Source organism: Dendrobates tinctorius, unplaced genomic scaffold (genome assembly GCF_039654945.1).
Source record: "Dendrobates tinctorius isolate UK_male_01 unplaced genomic scaffold, ASM3965494v1 ptg000250l, whole genome shotgun sequence".
NCBI lineage: Eukaryota > Metazoa > Chordata > Amphibia > Anura > Dendrobatidae > Dendrobates > Dendrobates tinctorius.
In genome coordinates, this window is record NW_027361917.1 from 64,013,353 (window position 1) to 64,032,631 (window position 19,279).

Here is a 19,279-nt window from a genome sequence, read left to right on the forward strand (position 1 = left end):
GACCATCCTCATGGAGTCGGTTTCTAACCATTTGTGCAGACACATGCACATTTGTGGCCTGCTGGAGGTCACGTGTCGTGTACAGTAAAATCACAGAGTGACAAGTTAGAATAGAATAAATAGAATAGCTATATACACATAGAATACACAGATATATAGATGTCATTGACACATATATATATGTATATTGTGGTGTAATGACCACTGTGTCCACGAGGGGGCGCTGTGTGGATGTCCCAAGAGTGTGAGTGGTTGAAGAGCCATTATGTATCTCAAGGTGGGTGACCTTGAGATAGAGACATATGTATGTTTATGAATGTTATTGTAAAGTATATATGTCTGTGTGAAGGACCTGTGGTGAGGTCATAGTCATGTGACCCGGTGGGCATGGCTATGGACCATATAATGTGGCCAGGTTAGGTCACATGGGGTGAATGCTGGGACCTGATTGGTCCAGTTTGGAAGGTCCCGTGAGGAGAAGGATCTCCTCACTAACAGCAGCCTGTGGAGCGGCTGTGGGTGTAATGGCGGCCAGTATCTGAGAGTCCCTGAGGAGTGAGTGGACTTCTGCGGCCTGGAGAAACAGCCATATGGGAACCCTGACGTGGGTGAGATAACCCTGGGGCTAAATAGCCTGTATAATGGACGCTCTCCTGTAATGCTGTGTATATTGCTGCTGGAGGTTTATGAAGGATGAATAAATCTCATAGACTATGATTTGTTGGAAAATCCTGTGCCGGAAGTGTTTTTCGATCGCTGCAAGCGAGAACCCCTTACTTACATGACAGCGCTACCTCACATATGGTGGAGAAAGCAAAGGGCAATATTGTAGCCTTGTTGCTAGGGGCAACGGAAAAGGACTGCAGATTCGGTTGCTGGGGGCAACGCTGAGCCAGGAGGGCTGACGGTCTTAAAGCCATGTGATGTGCTGACAGGAGTCAGTGGCAAAGACTTATAGGATACCTCTGCGGTAGAGAGGTCCGAGAACCTGCGCGGCCAGGAGGTGCCGGTCGGGAAAGAAGGAAAAAAAAAAAAAAAAGTGTTTTACTGACCTGGGTCAGTGGTAAAGACTGTGTTCCTGGAGGGTTCAGTGAGCAAGGTCCTGGAGGGTCAGTGTTGGGAAGAGCCCTGGAGCACATGGTAGGACCTTGGACCTGGTGAGGCTTAAGTGTTGGGCAGTCTCAGGCCGAGACGGATGTCCTGAATAGCACCCGCTGAGCCCCTGGACCTGGTGAGGCCGGTGTGTTGGGAGACCCTGGGAGGAGGGTCGGCTCCCTGAATAGCACCCGGTGTGCCGTGTGTGTTGGACGGTCTCAGGTGGAGACGGTACGTCCTGAGTGGCACACGAACAGGACATGTGAGAGACTGTGCATGTGTTTTTTTTTTTTCTTTTTTTTTTCTTTTCCTCTGCAAAACCTGAAGGTGCTTGCTGTGGCTCAGAGGGGTCACGAAGGTCTCGCAGCACAAGGACCTGGTGTTTTCTTTAAGGGATCTGCCCTGGGAGCATTGGTAGCAGACGCTGTCTGTCTACACCATCCTGCTGCAGCTTTATTGCATGTGACTAAGCGGATACAGTAGTTGTGGCTTTACACAACTATTAAGGGTGAGTACCCTGTATTATGTCATTATACCATTATACCTGCACTGGTAAGGCCCTATGGGTGCGCTTTTGTGGTTTTTTTTATCTTTGAGGGTGACAAGCGGCTTCCAGTAACCTGGCGGGGTTACGAAGGTGACAAGCGGCTTCCGGTGGATCGGCGGGTCCACGAAGATGGCGCAGCAGGAGCTGCAGTGACACCAGCCACTGTGTGTGTGTGAACAGCAGCCGGAGGTGCCGGTGATCAGTGACAGCAGGAGCTGTGGTGGTGCCAGCAAAGACTTGTGTGGTATCGTTAAAAGACAAACTGTACTGTGTGAACTGTGGCCTAAGAGGTTCTGCAGGACGGACATGGGGAAATCCCAAAAGGGGGTGGTGACCCAAAAGGGGGCGGTGACCCAAAAGGGGGCGGTGACCCAAATTGGAGTGGTAACCCAAAAAGGGGTGGGGTCCCAAAAGGGGGCGGTGACCCAAATTGGAGTGGCAACCCAAAGTGGGGTGGTGGTCCAGAAAGTGGCCAAGTGTGAAGAAGTGACAGCACTGGGTGACTCAGTAGGTATGTCTGGAGTACCGCAGTGTATGTGCAGGTCTTTTTCAGAATGTGGAATATCCTTTCCAGGTAGTAATGATGGGCCACAGATGTGTACAGTGATGCTGCACCGGGAAGGAGCCTTTGGTCGGCTGGAATCAGAGAGTCAGGTGACTCTGACAGGAACTCCTCTCGTTTTCTCTCTGACCGAGAAAAACATCAGGGTTCGCTGTAAACACGGGGTCACGGTGAACTACGCAGTAGACAGAGTAGTGTTTGAGGGGACCAAAGGTGGTGAGTGCCAAGGTAGAGGAATACCACGGGACTTAGTCTATGCCTGGGAGAGGGGCCGGGACTTTCTTTTGTTTGATGACGTTTGGTCTGACGATGGAGATGCTTCGACTGTGGGGCAAGCGCACACTGAGACAGTGACGGCTCCTGACATGGACAGGTCAGAGGTAGAACTGACCAGAGGAAGAAGTACATCTGCCCAAGTGACGGACCTGACGTCTCGTGATAAGACAGATGGTGGGCTGGGAGATGAGACTACTGGACTAGACACATTGGTGCTGGACGGTAACTGGAGGGTTCACTCGACTGGGGTGACTGACCCAGTGGTACCCTTTAACGATATAATTAAAGAGGTAGTAGTGAGACACGTGATGGACAAAAGAGAGCAGGATCGTGAGATACAGCTGATAAAGGAGACTGTAACAGAACATGTCGAACGGGAAAGAGTCCTAAGGCAAGCAGCTGAGCACAGAGTGGATGAGCTGGAGAAGGAAGTCTCTGAGCTCAGAGGTCACCTGTCAGCGTGTAAAACCATGAACAAGACCCTGTTGGAAGATATGGAGGTGCTCAGAGAGGCCCAAGAGAAGCATCAACAGGAGATTCTCAGGAGAGAGGATCAGCGTCGCTACCTGGCAGAGGAGCGAGATAAAGTTCTGCAAGAACTCAGTGGAGTAGTAAAAGGTCTTCTACAGGAGAAGAAGTGGATGGGCGAAGACGTACAGCGGCCTTGCCCAACTGATAGCAATGCAGAACTGCCAAAGCCCATCTTGGAAAAGGGTCCTGAGGACTGTAAATCTCAAGAAGATGGTGAGCCAAGAGCTGCACAAGACAGTCACCCGGTCTTGGCAGATACCTTGAGGGAAGTGTCCGTGGGGAACCCAGAGCCATCTGTCCAGGATGAGAGCAAGTCCACGACCTTCAAGGTTGTAATTGATGTACCAGAAGACATGCAAGAAGCCTGTGCTGAGGAAGGTGTGCATGAGGCTTTCAAAGAGGCGGTCAAAGCGTGTAAGGTGCACTGGGCACCTGAGACTCGGCAGTTGGTGATAGTATCAGCTAGGGAAAACACATCAAACCGAGTAGCTGTCCTGAAAGAGATGCATTTGCAGTGTCTACGTGTCAAACAATTGGTTAGGCGGAGTAATATGAAGGCTGCTCGACGCCTAGAGATAGCAAGAGAGGCTATGGATCGGTTGGGTTTGAGGAAAGATGTGGTTCCGGTACCCAAAGCTCTGATTGGGAGAATCATTGGAAGGTCCGGGAAGGTGATGCAGGACCTTGTGAATGTCTCCGGTGTGGTGAGGGTGAGGATCCCTCCTGATGACGAAGACCAGGTGTCTGGTGAAGTGGGAAGGATTCCCATGATGGTGGTTGGCTCCATGGAAAGCCTGAGGAACTTTCAATTGCTCTTGGAGTATAGAGTGGGGTACCTGCAAGAGATTGAACAGTTGAAGCTGGACCGCCAGCGGATTAATAAAGAAGTGCGGAATACCAGGTGGCGGCCGCCTTCATACCAAGATGTAAGGACCCCGGGGGTACCGCCAAGAAGTGACATGGCAGATGGCCAAAGAATGTCAGCGAGTGGCAATTCGACAGACCGTACGAGGTTGAAGGGCTGTAGTTCCTGTGAGACGTTGACTGAGTCAGACTCGTGCCAGACAGCAGGATCGACTAAGACTTATGACCGCACCAACCGAGAGAGACGGTCAATGAGAGAAAGATCAGGTGACAAGGGGCACTGTAACAGTGTGGTGACTAAACAGTGTCTGATGATGCAGACAGACCGTGACTGGAGGGTCAAAGACAATGACCGGTATTATGACCGCTGGGGGCGGGGGAGGCCTAATGTAGAGATGAGGCCATATGACAAATGGAGACAGTTCTCTCGACCTGTGGGGCAAGGTGCAATACGTGCCCGGTCTCGAGACCCTGGTGTGATGTTGTGTGTTCAACCCCACAAGTTTGAACATAGGGGGGAGGTATGTGGTGTAATGACCACTGTGTCCACGAGGGGGCGCTGTGTGGATGTCCCAAGAGTGTGAGTGGTTGAAGAGCCATTATGTATCTCAAGGTGGGTGATCTTGAGATAGAGACATATGTATGTTTATGAATGTTATTGTAAAGTATATATGTCTGTGTGAAGGACCTGTGGTGAGGTCATAGTCATGTGACCCGGTGGGCATGGCTATGGACCATATAATGTGGCCAGGTTAGGTCACATGGGGTGAATGCTGGGACCTGATTGGTCCAGTTTGGAAGGTCCCGTGAGGAGAAGGATCTCCTCACTAACAGCAGCCTGTGGAGCGGCTGTGGGTGTAATGGCGGCCAGTATCTGAGAGTCCCTGAGGAGTGAGTGGACTTCTGCGGCCTGGAGAAACAGCCATATGGGAACCCTGACGTGGGTGAGATAACCCTGGGGCTAAATAGCCTGTATAATGGACGCTCTCCTGTAATGCTGTGTATATTGCTGCTGGAGGTTTATGAAGGATGAATAAATCTCATAGACTATGATTTGTTGGAAAATCCTGTGCCGGATGTGTTTTTCGATCGCTGCAAGCGAGAACCCCTTACTTACATGACAGCGCTACCTCACAATATATATATATATATATATATATATATATATAAATATATAACATAGATAAAAGAAAAGCCGGAAATTCATCTGCCGCGCAGTGTAAAACAGCATAGAAGAAATGGATTACATACAGGTAATACAAATAAAATAGGTAGATATACAGATGTCAGTGACAAGTACAATTAGTACAGTGTGTGTGAAGCTTTCTGTACATGTATTTAATTAATAAAAGATTATTTTTCAGGAAAAAATGTCATGGCCTCCCGCATGATTTTCGTAACCAGTAGAGGGAAAGCTGACAGTTGGGGACCAATGTTTATAGCCTGGGAAGGGGGTAATACCCATGGAGCTTCCCAGGTTATTAATATCAACTTAAATCTGTATAATTAGCCTTTACTGGCTATTAAAATGGGGGACCCCCCAAAAAAAATAAAGTGGGGTTCCCCTATAATTAATAACCAGCAAAGGTTATGCAAACAGCTGCAGGCTGTTATTAATAACCTAGGAAGGATCCATGGATACTGGCCCTCCAAAGCTAAAAACATCAGCTCTCAGTCGCCCAGAAAAGTCGCATCTCTAAGATGCGCCAATTCTGGCACTTAGACTCTCTCTTCCCACTTGCCCTGTAGCAGTGGTAAGTGGGGTGATAGGTGGGGGGTTGATATCACCTTTGTATTGTCAGCTGACATCAAGCCTCAAGGTAAGTAATGGAGAGACATTAATAAGGCACCCCATTACTATCCCCATAGCTACATTCTATGAAAACACAGACACCCAGAAAAAAGCCCTTTAATTGAAAGAATGACACAGACTCATTTAATAATCTTAATTAAACCATACGTACGACTTCGCCCATTCCCTTGATGCCCTCATCATCTGCAAGAGTTAAAAAAATAACAATATTCCTCTCCTTTCCATAGGAATGCTGCTAATCCATTTATCCCATGATGGATCCAGCTCTGCTACATCTAGATGGCAGGCTGCATGGTTGCATGATGCAACCATGCAGCTTGTCATCCAGTAGACACTGAGCACCATATGACGAGGTCATCAGGGGAATGGGTAAGCTCGTAAGTACGGTTTAATTAAGATTATTAAACGAGTCTATGCCATTCTTTCAATTAAAGGACTTTTTTCTGGGTTCCTGTGTTTTCATACAATGTGACTATGGGGTTAGTAATGGGGGCATCTTATTGATGCCTCTCCATTACTAACCTCAGGGCTTGATTTCACCTGAAAATACAAGGTGACATCAACTCCCCAACTATCACCCAACTTGCCACCGCTACAGGCTACAGGGTAAGTGGGAATAGCGAGGCTAAGTGCCAGAATTGGCGCATCATAGAGATGTGCCTTTTTTGGTGCGACTGAGAGCTGATGCTTTTAGCCTTGGGAAGCCAGTATCCATGAACCCTTCCTAGGCTATTACTATCAGACTGCAGCTGTCTGCATAGCCTTTGGTGGTAATTAATTATAGAGGGACCCCATTGTAATTTTTTTGGGGGTACCCCATTTTAATAGCCAGTAAAGGCTAATTATATAGCTGTGAGTTGACAATAATAGCCTGGGAAGCTCTACGGGTATTACCGCCTTCCCAGGCAATAAACATCGACCCCCAGCCGTCAGATTCCCTCTGATGGTTATGAAAATAATCTTTTATTAATTAAATACATGTACAGTATACTGCACACACTGTACTAATTGTATTTGTCACTGAAATCTATATATCTACCTATTCTATTTGTATTTACTGCATGTAATCCATCTCTTCTATCCTGTCGGCTCCTGCAGTGATTTTACAGAACACAGCAGATGAATTGCCGGCTTTTTTTCTATCTATGCAATATAAATACATATATATATTTGTGTGTGCCACTGACACCTATATATCTATGTATTCTATATGTATATATCTATTCTATCTATTCTATTCTAACCTGTCAGTGTGATTTTACTGTATGCAGCACATGAATTGCCAGCTTTTCAAAGGATACCGATGCATAAAAATCAGATAGCCCTCGCATGGTCTGAGCGCTGTGCGATTTTTTTTTCACACTCACTAGGCTTGCATTGGTGAGTCTTGGCCGACTCTAGGTGACAATCGCAGCATGCTGTGATTTTACATGCATGCTGAATACACCCGAGAAAATAAACGGTGATGTGAGCTGCCCCATATATTAACACTGGGCCGAGTGCTACACGATGTTTTCTCATCACCCACCAAAACTCTCAGCCCGGGCAAGGAAGGCATTAACCTCTTCACTACCACAAAAATGATCTTTTCACCCCCAATTTTTATTTTCCCAAGAGTAACAGGCCCCCAAAAGTTATTGTGCAAATTGTCCTGAGTATGCTGATACCCCACATATGGGGGTAAACCACTATTTGTGCACATGGCAGAGCTCGGAAGGGAAGCAGCGCCATTTAACTTTTTTGACTGGAATAGAGATAGGACGCCATATCGCGTTTGGAAAGCCCCTGATGTGCCAAAACAGTGGAAATCCCCCAATTCTAACTCCAAACCTAACCCTCACCCTAGCCCTAGCCCTAACCCTAACCCTAATGGGAAAATGGAAATAAATAAAAAATAATTTATTTTATTATTTTTCCCTAACTAAGGGGGTGATAACGGGGGGTTTGATTTACTCTTTATGGCGGGTTTTTATTTTTGGCAGCTGTCATACGCTAAAAGACGCTTTTTATTGTAAAAATAGTTTATGCATCACCACATTTTGAGAGCTATAATTTTTCCCACTGAGTCATGTGAGGTCTTATTTTTTGCGGGACGAGTTGACGTTTTTATTGGTACCATTTTCGGGCACGTGACATTTTTTGATCACTTTTTATTCCGATTTTTGGGACGCAGAATGAACAAAAACCAGCGTTTCATGAATTTCTTTTGGGGGGTGCGTTTACACCGTTCCACGTGCGGTAAAATTGATAAAGTGGTTTTATTCTTCGGGTCAGTACGGTTACAGCGATACCTCATTTATGTCTTTTTTTATGTTGTGGCGGTTTTATGCAATGAAAACAATTTCTATATAAAAATAATTATTTTTGCATCGCTTTATTCTGCGAGCTATAACTTTTTTATTCTTTTGCTCATGATGCTGTGTTGTGGCTCATTTTTTGCGGGACAAGATGACATTTTCAGTGGTGCCATGGATATTTATATGCGTCTTTTTGATCGTGCGTTATTGCACTTTTTGTTTGGCGGTATGATAATATATCATTATTTTTTGCTTCGCTTTTTATTTTATTTTTTAAGGGGTTCGCTAAAGGGGTTAACTAATGGGACAGTTTTATAGGGTAGGTCATTACGGATGCGGCGATACCAAATATGTGTACTTTTATTGGTTTTTTGTTTTTTTATTTTCAAAAAATGAATTTATTAGGGAAATTTTATTTTTTTTTAATTATTTTTACACTTTTTTTTGTTTTTTACTTTATTGTAATGTCCCATGGGAGACATCACTGTCCTGTGACAGATTGCTGCTCTGTCACATCACAGATCGCTGTGACAGATCAGCGATCTGTCACAGGCACTGCTGCAGGCTTCCTCATGCCTGCACTCTGCGGGCAGTGAGGAAGCCAGCTCCCTGCAGGCCCCCGAAGGTCCCCGTCACCATATTGGATCCGGGGACCTGCAGGGAAGGCGACCTCCGCAGCAGCACTGCACATCGCGCTGCTGTGGGGGTCGCAGGGAAGCACGGAGGGAGCCTCCTCCCTGCCGATGCTTCCTTCAATCCCCGGTACACCGCGATCATCGTTTGAACACGGTGTGCCAGGGGTTAAAATGTCGGGGTGGTCCGTGACCGCCCCTGACACATTGTGTTGGGTGTCAGCTGTGATAATCAGCTGACACCCGGCCACGATCAGCTGCGCTCCCCCGTGAGCGCTGCTGATAGCATTAGACGTACTATTCCATCCTTGGGACTTAGGTCTCAGGTCACATGGACGGAATAGTACGTCCAATGTAGGAAAGGGGTTAATCACAGAGGCAGAACAGGGACCAAAGGTAACCCTGAAAGAGCAGCAGAGTTCCTGAGCAGAGACTGGAGTATCTTCCCAAACAGCCACAATAAGCAGTACATTCCATAAAGGTTGCCTTTATAGAAGAGTGGGCAGAAAAACAGCATTTACTTACACACAGAAATTGTAAGGCTCATTTTGAGTTTGCCAAAAGACATGTGGGAGACTCTCCAAATGTATGGAGGAAGGTGATTTGATCAGATGAGACCGTAATTGAACTTTTAGGCTACCAAGGTAAACACTATGTCTGGTGCCAAACCAACAGAGCTCATCACCCGAAGAACACCATCCCCACAGTGAAACGTGGTGGCAGCATCATGCTGTGGTGGATATTTTTCAGCAGTAGGGACTGGAAACATGGTTCAAATCGAGGGGAAGATGGATGGTGTGAAATGCAGGGATATTCTTAAGCATGACCTGTTTCAGTCTGTAGTTATTTGAGACTGGGACAGAGGTTCACTATCCAACAAAACAATGACCTAAAGCGTACTGCTAAAGCAACATTTGAGTGGTTAAAGGGGAAACATGTAAATGTTTTGGAGTGGCCTGGTGAAAACCCAGACCTTAATTGAGAATCTGTGGTCAGAGTTGAAGATTTCTGTTCACCAGAGGAACCCATCTAACTTAAAGGAGCTCGAGCAGTTTTGCCTTGATGAATGGACAAAAATCCCAGTGGCAAGATGTGGAAAGCTCATAGAGACTTATCTAAAGCAACTTACAGCTATAATTGCTTCAAAAAGAGGCTCCACAAAATACTGAATTTGTGGAGGTGAATAGTTATGCACACTTAAGTTTTCAACTTTTTTTACTATTTGTTGTTTGCTTTACGATAAAAAGAAAACCAAATGTTCACAGTTGTAGGCATGTTCTTTAAATGAACTGATACAAAATACAAATCCTCAAAAAAAAATGAAATTCCAGGTTGTGAGGTAGCAAAACGCTAAAAGTGCCTATGGGGTGAACACTTTTGCAAGCCACTGTAAGTAACTAGAGCATTACACAATCTCATAGAATCAGGTGATATAGGTTTACTGTTACATTTTATTAATCCGATATATCTTAAATTTTTTAGTACTCATCGTTAAAGTTGAGCGAAACAGGTCGGCCAGATTCATAAGTCGCCGACTTATGGCAAAGTCGGGTTTCGCCGACTGAAACCCGACCACAGCATGAAGTCGGCCATGCGGTCGGCAAAACGAGCGCCAAAGTCGGATTTCTCAGAATGCTTGCACGTGACTTTTTTCAGCCACTGAGCAAGGACGTACACTGTGGGCAACAAGATGACATGTGCAGTGTCCGGGGAGAGAGAGAGAGAGGGGGAGAGATAGATTTCGCTCACTTTAAAAAAGCGATCCGGCATGTAGGTGTGTTTACTGTCCTCCACTCCCTGCCGACTTTACTTCCCCATTGACTTGCATTGGGTTTCGTGTTTCTGTTGGACCTTCGACTTTTCCCGATAGTTGGCCGATTTCGTTCGACTCGACTTTTGAGAAAGTTGGGTTTCATGAAACCTGACTCGACCCTAAAAAAGGCAAAGTCGCTCATCTCTACTCATCGTAGTCAAACAAGTGCATGATTTAGAAAATAGAAAGTGAAGTATGATGTAGCATAATTTCTACAGTACACTGCAAATTCAACAAAAAGTAAAAAAGGTACCAAAAATGAGGTACTGGTTATAAAGTAAAGCAGGTCTTCACAGGTGTGTCACGGTGCCAAGGCAGCCATTTTTCAGTTTCAGTGGAAAGAATTCAGAAAACAGAGAGAAAAGAACACAATTGGTAGAAGATACATTGGAGAAGGGAGGATTTCTAGAAGGACAGAGCTGGATGAAGAAAGAAGCAGAACAATAGTTGGAGAAAACAATAGTAGTAGGGAGAGGGCAAAGTGGAATAAAAGAAAACAGACTGTAAAAATAACAAATCTAATAGTGAAAATTAGACTGCGGTAGAGCTCCACAACGTAATAATAGCTCCATAATGCCTCCAAATACTGAAATACAGATGTAAACATGACAGCTTAGGCCTGTTTCAACCTTTAGTTTTCTGGCGTAAGTCAAAATCTGTCATTAGCTGAAAAAAACGGATCCAACGGATTTGCCTGGTGGATCGTTTTTTCCCCCATAGACTTGTATTAGCGACGGATTGTGACGGATGGCTTCTGTTTCGTCCGTCGTGCGACGGATCCGTCATAAAATTGCTGTCCGTCGGGCGGAAAAGACGTCCATAGGAACGTTTTTTGTCTGCGTTGGAAAGACGGGCGGTGACGGATCCGTCGCCGTCCGTCGTCTTGTAGAATGGACACCTATGGGCGGTGGATCCGTCACCGTCCGTCACATGACGAAATCCTGTGAAGGATTCCGTTTCTTTAAACTGAGCATGCCCGGAAGAATTTCCATTCCTTAAATTTAACCCCAAAATCCATTCTGAAACAGAATCTCTCTCTCTCTCGCTCTCCTTTCCAGAGATCTGTTCCTTTAAATTTCATACACTAACTGCTGCGACGGATCCATCAAAAAAACGGATCTGGTGCATCAGTTTTTTGCAATCTGCAACGGATCCGTTTTTTAAACACTTTGACGGATTTTTACTGATTCCAAAAGACTGAAGTGTGAAACAGGCCTTACTAGGTTTGCTTCACCTCTATTACTGCACCATCCCCATTACTTTACTGCATTGAAGTACCAATAAGAGTTTCCCTAAAAATATTAGGAAATACCAGAATAATAGTACCATGAAAACAGTCCCCATAAATAATGCCATACATATATATTGGTCTACCCCAAAACAGCACTTAATGCTTGACAACATACAATACCCCTAAAAAATGTAGCAATACTTAGTGTGCTCATAGTAAATACAGTACCTCTATAGAGATAATGCCCTACCAGTTACTCCATAGTAAATAGCCATAATACAGATCAGTGTCCGTCCATAGATCTTAGGCTGGTTTCACATTTGCGTTTTTTAGCGCTGGAAAAAAACGCATATGTGCGCATGCGTTTTTTCAGCTATATTTAACATGGGTGCGCATACCTGCGCGCTTGTAAGCGCATGTATGCGATTTTCATGCACTGCGTTTTTTTGGGGTGTGCGTTTGTATTTTCCAGATGCAGCATGTTGCATTTTTTGGCCCTGCAAAAAAGCGCATGCGCACATATGCGCACGTTTTGCGCTAAAAATGGCCATTATAGCCTATGGATGCGCATATGTGCGCACTGGCATGCTCATGTATGCGTTTTTTTGCACATGCGTTTTTTTTTGTTAGCCATGGAATTTAGGGGTTTGGGTTAGAGTTAGGGTTAGTTAAGGGGGTTTAGGGTTGGGGTTTGGGTCAGGGTTAGGGTTAAGTATGGTTTGGTTAAGGGTTAGGGTCAGGGTTAGGGTTAGGGTCAGGGTTAGGGTTAAGTATGGTTTTGGTTAGGGTCAGGGTTAGGGTTAAGTATGGTTTGGTTAGGGTCAGGGTTAGGGTCAGGGTTAGGGTTAAGTATGGTTAGGGTCAGGGTTAGGGTTAGGGTCAGGGTTAGGGTTAGGGTTAGGGTCAGGGTTAGGGTTAAGTATGGTTTGGTTAAGGGTTAGGGTCAGGGTTAGGGTCAGGGTTAGGGTTAAGTATGGTTTGGTTAAGGGTTAGGGTCAGGGTTAGGGTTAGGGTTAGGGTTAGGGTCAGGGTTAGGGTTAAGTATGGTTTTGTTAAGGGTTAGGGTTAGGGTTAGGGTCAGGGTCAGGGTTAGGGTTAGTTAGGGTTTAGGGTTTGGGTTAGGGTTAAGTATGATTTGGTTAAGGGTTAGGGTCAGGGTTAGGGTTAGGGTTAGGGTCAGGGTTAGGGTTAGGGTTAGGGTCAGGGTTAGGGTTAGTAAAGTCATGGTTTGGGTTAGTGTGAGGGGCCACCTAATGTTGGAAAAAAACGCAAACGCGGTAAAAACGCACTAAAAACGCATACAAACGCATAAAAACGCTGCGTTTTTTTCATGCATGCTCATAAAAATGCTTGAAAAAAACGCAGCAGTTGTATGCTTTTGTATGCGTTTTTTCAATGCGTTTTTTTGCGGGAAAAACGCGCTGCAAAAAAAAGCAAGTGTGAAACTAGCCTTAAGAGCTCATTTACATATAAGAAAAACAAGGATTTCCCTGGAATAAGACGTCAGATCACAGACATTAAGGCATCATGTTATTCAGCTTCCTATGACCTGCATGTCCATATTACGGCTTAGGAGGGTCCTACTGACAGATTGCCTTTACGTTTCTTCCCAAAGACATGATCTGCATACAAATATGTTTTGAAAATTAGCAATATTGATAATTCTGACCCATCATTGTCCGTCTAGTCATTGAATTGTGTAGACTTCAAGGAATCTGGGCTGTAAGGGCTGTAGTTCTGCATGGTCAGCATGGCAAATAACATGTGACTTTCATAAAACATTAATAAAAGATTGTGAAATCCAACAAAACATGAAACAAATGTGCCTACCTTCTATAAGAACATCCTAAAGAACTGCCATGTTTTCTGTTAGCCCTTACACTGAGGTGTTCTTTTAGTCCTTTTTTCAGTAACATTTCCTAGAACCTAGAAAAGAAGGTAATAATTAAAAAAGATGCATCTTAAAGAAAATATATTAAAAAAAAGCATATAACAAATGTTAAAAAGACATATAAATATATTCCTACTTCTATGGCCCCTATAGTACCTTCCTATGCCGATATTCTGTGCAGGGAGTTAAATTTTAATCGATTTCCATATGAATTAATAATCGTAAAGTAAAATAGTTCTGCCTGGTGCACCAAAGTACAGAGCCGTAGTGACTGGGTGCCCCTCTACACCCTTCCCTCATTTGTATGAGCTCTTAGGTCTTGGAATAACACATTGTGTAAACATTACTTTGTTGAAACAGCCTAGAAATCCACCCAAAGTCCAAGACTAAATCTGCACGCAAGGCTTGTACACATCCCTGTCTGCATCTAAATAAGGTACAGAATAGTGTCGTTGACTGCATCATTCAAGTTTGGCTTGAGAAAGCAGATATCACAATAACCTTTTCGTGACTCGTGCCTATGACAAATGCCATAGAGTCTCATCTGCCATCCACTGGCTATTGTGTCCGCCATTATACAGACACATAGGGGCTAACACATTCTCTCAAGGAGAAAGCCATTGATGTCACCCATTTAGACTTGAGAAAAAAAGCTTCATACTGGGGCCTAGTAAGTGCAAGAGTCACCAAGGATGCCAGGTGGAGAAGGGAAGACTTTCATGGTTCGGCTACCAAGGATTACTGGACCAAGCACCAGACGAGGGCAGAGCAAATCTTTTTGCTCAACTCTTTACCAATTACATTGTAGATCTGACCATCTGGGAAACAGTCCAAGGCCTCATCCATGTATGATGATAGATAGGGCTTTCTACTAATTTTGTAGCTCACAACATCTTGATAATCCACTGCAGAGGTTTTTTGCAATTCTCCTAGATAATAAAATGCATTATAAAGTAGCAGCCTTAAAGGGGAACTTGTCAGGTCCCCCATGCCCTCCAGTCCAGCAGTATTCACCTATGTACTGTATTACTATATTACCTGCCTAACCAGCCCTGTATGTTATTTGCTTAAATCCATGTTCACCTCTGTTTTTCTTATGCTAATTAGGCCTTGGATAAGAAGACATCAGCTGCATTCACTGCGAAATGTAAAATGGTGATAACTGGTCATAAAAATCTGTAGAAATTTCTTCAGCTTCAAAAAAATCATTTTTTAAGTGTGGAGCGATCTCTTAAACGTGCACCCTTTATGTCTAATCAAGTAGAGTGACATGTTCTGTGTGATCAAATAGAAACACTGACATGCCCCACAAAAAATTTTTATGGACAGGTGAAAAATGTGGCCTTTTTACGGACGGTCCAGGAATTTCTGGTTGTAAACCATGCTGATTGTGATTGATCAGTACATAGAGCAAAGCTCCCCAAACATGTGAGGCTATTTCAGCATTATGAGAAAGAAAATCTCAACATCTGTTGTGAGAGATGAGATCAGTTTTCACTAAAAGCAGTCATTATTGCCACTGCAGCTCCGCTACGGGGATTTCCTGCACAGAAGTGTGGAGTGTGCATGTCATAAAAGGACAAGTGAGTTGTGAACGATTGCATCAGCTGATACACGGCTGACTCACCCGAGTGTACAGGTGCCACTCCAGCTCTGCGCTTCTTACTGTAATACAGACAGATGGTGCCTATATCAACCAGCGGCTTCATCTTCCTAAATAAAGGCACTTTTCTATTTTTCGCAGAATTCATTAATTTTCAACAGATCTTCAAAAACCAACTGATTTTATTCTCTCTGATTTCTGGAGAACACTCATGGGTGACAGTATTGTTCATGTGATACCAGATTAATCTGAAGAATTAACTGTTCTTGTTCCTTCCTCAAACTACTGCTCCTTATCATGGTTCCCCCAGTACTTCACATGAGCCTTCCTATTTTGACTACCTCACAAAAAAATGATATAAGTAATCAAAAGTAGGCATTAGTCCTGAAGTTATATTGTATGTAGACTGTGTACGTAGGTTTTACCACAATGATTTATGATAGTTAAGCTGATTTAGTGCTGTTAATACTGAAATGACTTCATACTCTCTTTTTCTCCTTTGATATTTCTTTTTTGTAGTATTCACTTCGATATTATTTATTTCCATATGTATGTATCTTTAGTTGGTTCACTTTTACTATCTTGGACCCTTCTGCTTTGCACTGATTGTTCTTGTACTTTGGCACTGTATATGGTATGCAATATTCTGTATTTTCTATAGTAGGGGGTTTGCCATCCTATAAAGTGATTTTTTTCCCTTAACCTTGACATTTATTAGTGTCTTTTGTTGGTCTTGTACCTAGATTTAAGTTGTTGTGCATTTTTTAAATGTTTTTAATGGTGGTTTTGTGCCCTATTAATTATTAGTATTGTTTTATCTACTACACTGTATCAATTACTATTGGGTGCACTTGGCCCATTTTTTAAAGCTACAACCTACAGTATATCTGATAATGTATTTTGGATGCACTAGTAGCAATTTGTATCATGTGGAAATGTAATCCATTCCTCTGTGTTCTTCCAATGGATCTCTGTGATTGAGATCCATAGTTTTCAGCAGACAATGTCAAAACAATGGTCTTCATTTTGTATTGTTACATGTAAATAGCCATTTCAGACAACAGCGTAAGGTCACAAGAATAGATTGTTGATTTTTATTAGTGAAATGATCTGAAATTCAGAGGCTGGTAAGAAATAAAATGTACAGGGTGGGCCATGTATATGGATACACCTAAATAAAATGGGAATGGTTAGTGATATCAAGTTCCTATTTGTGGCACATTAGTATATGGGAGGGGGAAAACTTTTCAAGATGGGTGGTGACCATGGCGTCCATTCAGCGCTCCGATCTGGCATCAGTCGAACATCCCTTCGGCGGATATTAGCTACTCACAAATGGCACCCTTACAAAATCCAGCTGCTGCAGCATTTCGACGAGGATGACCCAAATCGGTGCGCTGAATCTGCAGAATGGGCAAGACAAAAATTGGAACATTGAAAGAATAACGTTACATTAAAACCAAGTACACCATTGTTTTTCTTGTGAAATTCTCAGTAACTTTGATGTGACACATGACCCTCTTCCCATTGGAAAAAATAAAGTTGGATCCAAAATGGCCGACTTCAAAATGGCTGCCATGGTCACCACCCATCTTGAAAAGATTTCCCCTCCCATTTACTAATGTACCACAAACAGAAAATTGATATCACCAACCATTCCCATTTTATTTAGGTGTATCGATATACATGGCCCACCCTGTGGATTATATAAACCATGAATTCGCTAACAAACTGCCCCTAAGGCCTCTTTCACATTTCAGTTGTTTGACATCAGTCAAAATCCACCATATTTAGAAAAAAACGAATCCGTCATTTTTTTGGCGGAATCCGTTTTTTTCCCATAGACTTACATTAGTGACGGATTGCGACGGATGGTCGTCCGTTGCATCCATTTTTTGACGGATCCATCATAATTTTGGCGTCCGCTGTCTGGAGTGGATGGACAATGAAACATTTTTTGCCTGCGTTGAAACGGCGGATAGCAACGGATCTGTCGCTGTCCGCCATGTGCTATAATGGACGCCTATGGGTGACGGATCCGTTGCAAACCGTTAATTGACGGAATCCGCCAACGGATTCTGCTTTTTTATACTGAGCATGCCCAGAAGAGCTTGCATTCATGTAATTTAACCCCAAAAGCCGTTCTGGCACCGAAAAAATCTCTCTCTCTCCCCTTTTCCGGACCTCTGTTCCTTTAAATTTCATGCACTTAGCAGCTACAGCGGATCCATCCAAAAAATGGATCCGGTGCATCCGTTATTTGCAAAGTGGAAACGGATGTTTTTTCACACTTTGACGGTTTGCAACTGACGTCAAACAAATGACTTGTGAAACAGGCCTAAGAGGTTAATTTACTCTGGGAGAATATTGTTTGGTCTATAAGATTGCACTAAGCAAGGTTACGTGCACACATTAAGGTAAAAAACTCATCAAATACTCAACGGGTGCATGTGGCTTAAATCTAGTGAAAGACCAACACATAAGAATCAATTTCTGCTGCTAGGTGGGGCGAACTGGACAATTTCCCGTGGTGTTCATTTTTTAAAAGTCACCAAAGACTAAAACTAAGACTAGGAACCTATGACGTTCAATGATTTTCCAGTTTCTGAAAAGTTGCATTTCAAGGTGAAGTGTGTAGTAAAAAAGAAAAAAAGATACACAAAAAAGTGTGCTTTGGTCACCCTCACTTGGTCAAGCGCTGAGTCTCCGCCACTGCCCCAGTCTTGGTTGTTTGTCTGCAGCACTAATGTCATGGCAAAGAGCTGCAGAGAACCACTAAGCTCAGTGACTCTGCCAGTGTGAATGGTATTGAGCTGCTGAGGTCATTGATGGACATCAGCGCTGCAGACAAACAGCAGAGACTAGGGTAGTAGCAGAAAACCTCAGTGCTGGACACAAGGAGGGTGAGTAAAACCCAGTTTCTTTTGCAACAAACTGCTCAGTTTGTCTGAAGTCTGGAAAACCCATTTGACACAGGCATAGCTATCTTCAATTTGTACTTCATATTTTCCGGAGGTATGTGCCGAGAGTAGCCACAATCAGAATGCATAGCTATGAAAGAGTAGTTTTCTGAGAACATGAAGGCCAATATAACACATTTTTGGCTCCTGACAGGTAATGGTAAAAGAAAGAAAGTTGACTTATATTTTTTGAAAAGTTGCTGAGAACCTTTCACCAAATTTACATGTTGAACTGGGTACAGTGTAATAGTGGCTGCAGAGCGGAATAAAATATTATTGTTTGTTTTTAATTTCACCTCTCCGTTGCGGAGATATTAGCAATCAAAGTATTTGGCACCTAATGAGTAAACTTTAGTTAAGCCCATCTATCTCATGGCTTGTGTGTAAAAACCAATATAATTTTTTACCAGGATACACAAGATATACATGGATGAGGCCTTGGACAGTGTTCCCAAATTCTAGCAAAAATACAGAACAAAATAGTGGAATATGTTGCTCTAATTTGTCTGAAAAAATGTCGTTCATCATGACTAAAACCTGATGGACCCATTAAAGTCAATGGAGATTGCAGGGTGCAGGTGCTTGCTGTCATGTGACGATGATTATTCATACTGATTAGCAGTATATTTGAGATAGCAGTGCTGAGAGGGAAGTGTATAGCGGTGTTATGTGGGCACTATAGGTTAGTATTTTATACGGTGGTATTATTGAGATATTGCATGATGCTAATATTGGACACAAAATTGTAATTTAATTTTGGCACTGAATGTCAGCAGTTGTGTAATGTATGGAGAAATGTTGTAGGCATTAGTGGTAATATGTGGTGACTGGATACATCTATTGTGTATTGGCCCTAGAATCGGGATTTCTTTTTTTACATAATGTAGCCGTATTGAAATGTAAAAAGTGCATGTTTCTCAATGAAACGGTATAGTACCCCACTCCAATTGTTGCCCAGGGCTTCACAAAGCTGTTTCAGGAAAGTAGCACATTATCTTCTAAGTCTTTGTCACAAGACAGAAAAAGTATATACAGTAAAAGACGGGGACAAGGTGCATTCTGCTATTCTCAGTTACTTATTACAGCTGAGTAATTTACACATTACACAATTCCAAACCTTCTGCGTCATTGTCTTTTACTAATGTGAAAATAACATTTGCCAAA

The 19,279-nt window shown here is 43.4% G+C and overlaps 1 long non-coding RNA gene across 1 annotated transcript in view; it reads right to left on the bottom strand.

The window, feature by feature from the left end:
• Positions 1–19,279, bottom strand: part of LOC141063595 (uncharacterized) — a 1,081,275-nt gene that overhangs the window by 416,148 nt on the left and 645,848 nt on the right. The window contains exon 4 of the long non-coding RNA XR_012224903.1: positions 13,492–13,587. This is a non-coding gene — a long non-coding RNA (uncharacterized lncRNA). The remainder of the gene's footprint in view (positions 1–13,491; positions 13,588–19,279) is intronic.